This window comes from Chiloscyllium plagiosum, unplaced genomic scaffold (genome assembly GCF_037043375.1).
Source record: "Chiloscyllium plagiosum isolate Xiang-an unplaced genomic scaffold, Cpla_swu_hap1 HiC_scaffold_228, whole genome shotgun sequence".
NCBI classification, from domain to species: Eukaryota; Metazoa; Chordata; class Chondrichthyes; order Orectolobiformes; family Hemiscylliidae; genus Chiloscyllium; species Chiloscyllium plagiosum.
Window position 1 is genome coordinate 120001 of NW_028270367.1, and position 6199 is coordinate 126199.

Sequence of the window (6199 nt, forward strand, 5' to 3'; positions counted from 1 at the left end):
TGCTCAGGCAAGGGGCAGCCCTCATCCTTCCTGGCAACACCCAAGGCCACTCGCGTCTCTCGCCTTTCATTTTCGACACGAGCGCCTGTGGAGGGACGGCTGGGTTCAACGTGGGGATTGCCCGCCCTCCAATCGTTCCAAGAGACCTCTGCCCCGGCCTCTGACTGAGTTGCACAAACCTTGGTGTGCTCAGGCAAGGGTCAGACCACATCCTTCCTGGCAACACCCAAGGGAACCAAGGCCACTCGCGTCTCTCGCCTTTCATTTTCGACACGAGCGCCTGTGGAGGGACGGCCGGATACAACGTGGGGATTGCCCGCCCTCCAGTCGTTTCAAGAGACCTCTGCCCCCGGCCTCTGACTGAGTTGCACAAACCTTGGTGTGCTCAGGCAAGGGTCAGACCACATCCTTCCTGGCAACACACAAGGGAAGCAAGGCCACTCGCCTCTCTCGCCTTCAATTTCGGCACGAGCGCCTGTGGAGGGACGGCCGGATTCAACGTGGGGATTGCCCGCCCTCCAGTCGTTTCAAGAGACCTCTGCCCCCGGCCTCTGACTGAGTTGCACAAACCTTGGTGTGCTCAGGCAAGGGTCAGACCACATCCTTCCTGGCAACACACAAGGGAAGCAAGGCCACTCGCCTCTCTCGCCTTCAATTTCGGCACGAGCGCCTGTGGAGGGACGGCCGGATTCAACGTGGGGATTGCCCGCCCTCCAGTCGTTTCAAGAGACCTCTGCCCCGGCCTCTGACCGAGTTGCAAAAACCTGGGTGTGCTCAGGCAAGGGTCAGCCCGCATCCTTCCTGGCAACACCCAAAGGGAACCAAGGCCACTCACGTCTCTCTCGCCTTTCATTTTCGACACGAGCGCCTGTGGAGGGACGTCCGGATTCAACGTGGGGATGGCCCGTCCTCCAATCGTGTCAAGAGACCTCCGCCTTCGGCCTCTGACCGAGTTGCACAAACCTGGGTGACGAGCACCGCAGGGCGGCAGAGCCGTCGCACTTGGCCGGGTGGCAGCGGGAAGGACCAGCCTATTCACAATAGCGGCCACCCACTCCCAGAGCCGGTCGTGCGGCACCCGAGGCCGACCCTCGACTCGTAAGAGGCTTTAACGTGTGCTCAGGCAAGGGTCAGCCCACACCCTTCCTGGCGGCACCCAAGGGATCCAGGCCACTCGCGTCTCTCGCCTTCGTTTTGGACACGAGCGCCTGTGGACGGACGGCCGGAGTCAACGTGGGGATGGCCCGTCCTCCAATCGTGTCAAGAGACCCCCCGCACCGGCCTCTGACCGAGTTCCCCAAACCTGGGTGACGAGCAGCGCAGGGCGGCAGAGCCGTCGCACTTGGCCGGATGGCAGCGGGAAGGACCAGCCTATTCACAATAGCGGCCACCCACTCCCAGAGCCGGTCGTGCGGCGCCCGAGGCCGACCCTCGACTCGTAAGAGGCTTTACAGTGTGCTCAGGCAAGGGCCAGCCTACACCCTTCCTGGCGGCACCCAAGGGATCCAGGCCACTCGCGTCTCTCGCCTTCATTTTGGACACGAGCGCCTGTGGACGGACGGCCGGAGTCAACGTGGGGGTGGCCCGTCCTCCAATCGTGTCAAGAGACCCCCGCACCGGCCTCTGACCGAGTTCCCCAAACCTGGGTGACGAGCACCGCAGGGCGGCAGCGCCGTCGCACTTGGCCGGATGGCAGCGGGAAGGACCAGCCTATACACAATAGCGGCCACCCACTCCCAGAGCCGGTCGTGCGGCGCCCGAGGCCGTCCCTCGACTCGTAAGGGGCTTTAACGTGTGCTCAGGCAAGGGTCAGCCCACACCCTTCCTGGCGGCACCCAAGGGATCCAGGCCACTCGCGTCTCTCGCCTTCATTTTGGACACGAGCGCCTGTGGAGGGACGGCCGGAGTCAACGTGGGGATGGCCCGTCCTCCAATCGTGTCAAGAGACCCCCCGCACCGGCCTCTGACCGAGTTCCCCAAACCTGGGTGACGAGCACCGCAGGGCGGCAGAGCCGTCGCACTTGGCCGGATGGCAGCGGGAAGGACCAGCCTATTCACAATAGCGGCCACCCACTCCCAGAGCCGGTCGTGCGGCGCCCGAGGCCGGCCCTCGACTCGTAAGAGGCTTTAACGTGTGCTCAGGCAAGGGTCAGCCCACACCCTTCCTGGCGGCACCCAAGGGATCCAGGCCACTCGCGTCTCTCGCCTTCATTTTGGACACGAGCGCCTGTGGAGGGACGGCCGGAGTCAACGTGGGGATGGCCCGTCCTCCAATCGTGTCAAGAGACCCCCCGCCACGGCCTCTGACCGAGTTCCCCAAACCTGGGTGACGAGCAGCGCAGGGCGGCAGAGCCGTCGCACTTGGCCGGATGGCAGCAGGAAGGACCAGCCTATTCACAATAGCGGCCACCCACTCCCAGAGCCGGTCGTGCGGCGCCCGAGGCCGGCCCTCGACTCGTAAGAGGCTTTACGGAGTGCTCAGGCAAGGGTCAGCCCGCACCCTTCCTGGCAGCACCCAAGGGAACCAGGCCACTCGCGTCTCTCGCCTTCATTTTGGACACGAGCGCCTGTGGAGGGACGGCCGGAGTCAACGTGGGGATGGCCCGTCCTCCAATCGTGTCAAGAGACCCCCCGCCACAGCCTCTGACCGAGTTCCCCAAACCTGGGTGACGAGCACCGCAGGGCGGCAGAGCCGTCGCACTTGGCCGGGTGGCAGCGGGAAGGACCAGCCTATTCACAATAGCGGCCACCCACTCCCAGAGCCGGTCGTGCGGCGCCCGAGGCCGGCCCTCGACTCGTAAGAGGCTTTAGGGAGTGCTCAGGCAAGGGTCAGCCCGCATCCTTCCTGGCAGCACCCAAGGGAACCAGGCCACTCGCGTCTCTCGCCTTCATTTTGGACACGAGCGCCTGTGGAGGGACGGCCGGAGTCAACGTGGGGATTGCCCGCCCTCCAATCGTGTCAAGAGACCTCCACACAGGTCTCTGACCGACTCTTAGAACAGACAGGGAGAGTTTGGCAATTCTGTCAAAAAATTGACAAAGTGTCAAAAATTCGACTTCCAAGAGCTCTCCAGCATGCACTCATACCCGCCATTAGAGTGCTATGCCCGTGGAACCGTTTTTCGGATGCCTTTCAAAAAGGTCCCGCGCCGCCATTTTGTTCTAAAAATCGTGTTCCCAGAAATCTCCGGGTACCCCGCCAACCTCACTGTGTAACAAATGCAAGTGGCACTGAATGGGTCTGAATTTCAAATTTGACTGCATCGCTCTGGAACTCGATCCCCGCAAAACCGTTTGGATTTTTCCCGCTCGGGACTTCCGCGACAGACAAAGTTAAAGTTTTCGGGCTGCAGACACAAAATGACAGTTGGCCATTTGCCGGGCTCAATTCACACAGTTCCTGCGGCACTTCGGAACACATGTTCGGCGCGAGTTTGTGAATCTTTCCCGATGCTTCGGCACTTTCCTCCGCTGACACTTAGAATATTTTTCACACTTTGCTGAAAAATTTTCTAAGTGTTTTTTCCTAAGTTTTTCTGGTTACTGATTTATTATTTTTGATCATTTTTCTAAGTTTTTCTGGTTACTCATTTCTCATTTTCGGGCATTTTTCTAAGTTTTTCTAGTTACTGATTTCTTCTTTTTGGGCATTTTTCTAAGTTTTTCTGGTTACTCATTTCTCATTTTCGGGCATTTTTCTAAGTTTTTCTAGTTACTGATTTCTTCTTTTTGGGCATTTTTCTAAGTTTTTCTGGTTACTCATTTCTTCTTTTTGGGCATTTTTCTAAGTTTTTCTGGTTACTCATTTCTTCTTTTTGGGCATTTTTCTAAGTTTTTCTGGTTACTCATTTCTCATTTTCGGGCATTTTTCTAAGTTTTTCTAGTTACTGATTTCTTCTTTTTGGGCATTTTTCTAAGTTTTTCTGGTTACTCATTTCTTATTTTTGGGCATTTTTCTAAGTTTTTCTAGTTACTGATTTCTTCTTTTTGGGCATTTTTCTAAGTTTTTCTGGTTACTCATTTCTCATTTTCGGGCATTTTTCTAAGTTTTTCTGGTTACTGATTTCTTCTTTTTGGGCATTTTTCTAAGTTTTTCTAGTTACTCATTTCTTCTTTTTGGGCATTTTTCTAAGTTTTTCTGGTTACTCATTTCTCATTTTCGGGCATTTTTCTAAGTTTTTCTAGTTACTGATTTCTTCTTTTTGGGCATTTTTCTAAGTTTTTCTGGTTACTCATTTCTTCTTTTTGGGCATTTTTCTAAGTTTTTCTGGTTACTCATTTCTTCTTTTTGGGCATTTTTCTAAGTTTTTCTGGTTACTCATTTCTCATTTTCGGGCATTTTTCTAAGTTTTTCTAGTTACTGATTTCTTCTTTTTGGGCATTTTTCTAAGTTTTTCTGGTTACTCATTTCTTCTTTTTGGGCATTTTTCTAAGTTTTTCTGGTTACTCATTTCTTCTTTTTGGGCATTTTTCTAAGTTTTTCTGGTTACTCATTTCTCATTTTCGGGCATTTTTCTAAGTTTTTCTAGTTACTGATTTCTTCTTTTTGGGCATTTTTCTAAGTTTTTCTGGTTACTCATTTCTTATTTTTGGGCATTTTTCTAAGTTTTTCTAGTTACTGATTTCTTCTTTTTGGGCATTTTTCTAAGTTTTTCTGGTTACTCATTTCTTCTTTTTGGGCATTTTTCTAAGTTTTTCTGGTTACTCATTTCTTCTTTTTGGGCATTTTTCTAAGTTTTTCTGGTTACTCATTTCTCATTTTCGGGCATTTTTCTAAGTTTTTCTAGTTACTGATTTCTTCTTTTTGGGCATTTTTCTAAGTTTTTCTGGTTACTCATTTCTTCTTTTTGGGCATTTTTCTAAGTTTTTCTGGTTACTCATTTCTTCTTTTTGGGCATTTTTCTAAGTTTTTCTGGTTACTCATTTCTCATTTTCGGGCATTTTTCTAAGTTTTTCTGGTTACTGATTTCTTCTTTTTGGGCATTTTTTCTAAGTTTTTCTGGTTACTGATTTCCCAACGTTGGAAATGCATGAAACTCGGCCTGAACACGGTGGCAGGGTCCGCTCTCGAAGGCGAGACCTTCGGCAGAACCACCGGGTCAAATCCGGCCGGGCTAGCCGGCCTCGAGCACTCAAAGTCGGTATGAGCAGTCAAGTTCGCTCCCATCACAGTTTGGACCCTAAAAAATCTAAGTGTCACTGGTTACTGATTTGTACTGACTCGAAAAAATTCTAAGTGTCGTTGGTTACTGATTTGTAACCACCGGGTCAAATCCGGCCGGGCTAGCCGGCCTCGAGCACTCAAAGTCGGTATGAGCAGTCAAGTTCGCTCCCATCACAGTCTGGACCCTAAAAAATTCTAAGTGTCACTGGTGACTGATTTGTACTGACTGAATAAAATTCTAAGTGTCGTTGGTTACTGATTTGTAACCACCGGGTCAAATCCGGCCGGGCTAGCCGGCCTCGAGCACTCAAAGTCGGTATGAGCAGTCAAGTTCGCTCCCATCACAGTCTGGACCCTAAAAAATTCTAAGTGTCACTGGTTACTGATTTGTACTGCATCAAAAAAATTCTAAGTGTCGTTGGTTACTGATTTGTACTGCATCAAAAAAATTCTAAGTGTCGATGGTTACTGATTTGTACTGACTGAAATAAATTCTAAGTGACGTTGTTTACTGATTTGTAACCACCGGGTCAAATCCGGCTGGTCTAGCCGGCCCCGAGCACTCAAAGTCGGTATGAGCAGTCAGGTTCGCTCCCATCACAGTTTGGACCACTTGCCGACTTGGGAAATGCATGAAAATCGGCCCGAACGCGGGGGCCGGTCCGCTCTCAAAGTCGAGACCTTCGGCTGAACCACCGGGTCAAATCCGGCCGGGCTAGCCGGCCTCGAGCACTCAAAGTCGGTATGAGCAGTCAAGTTCGCTCCCAGCACAGTTTGGACCCTAAAAAATCTAAGTGTCACTGGTTACTGATTTGTACTGACTCAAAAAAATTCTAAGTGTCACTGGTTACTGATTTGTACTGACTGGAAAAAATTCTAAGTGTCCTTGGTTACTGATTTGTAACCACCGGGTCAAATCCGGCCGGGCTAGCCGGCCTCGAGCACTCAAAGTCGGTATGAGCAGTCAAGTTCGCTCCCATCACAGTTTGGACCCTAAAAAATCTAAGTGTCACTGGTTACTGATTTGTACTGACT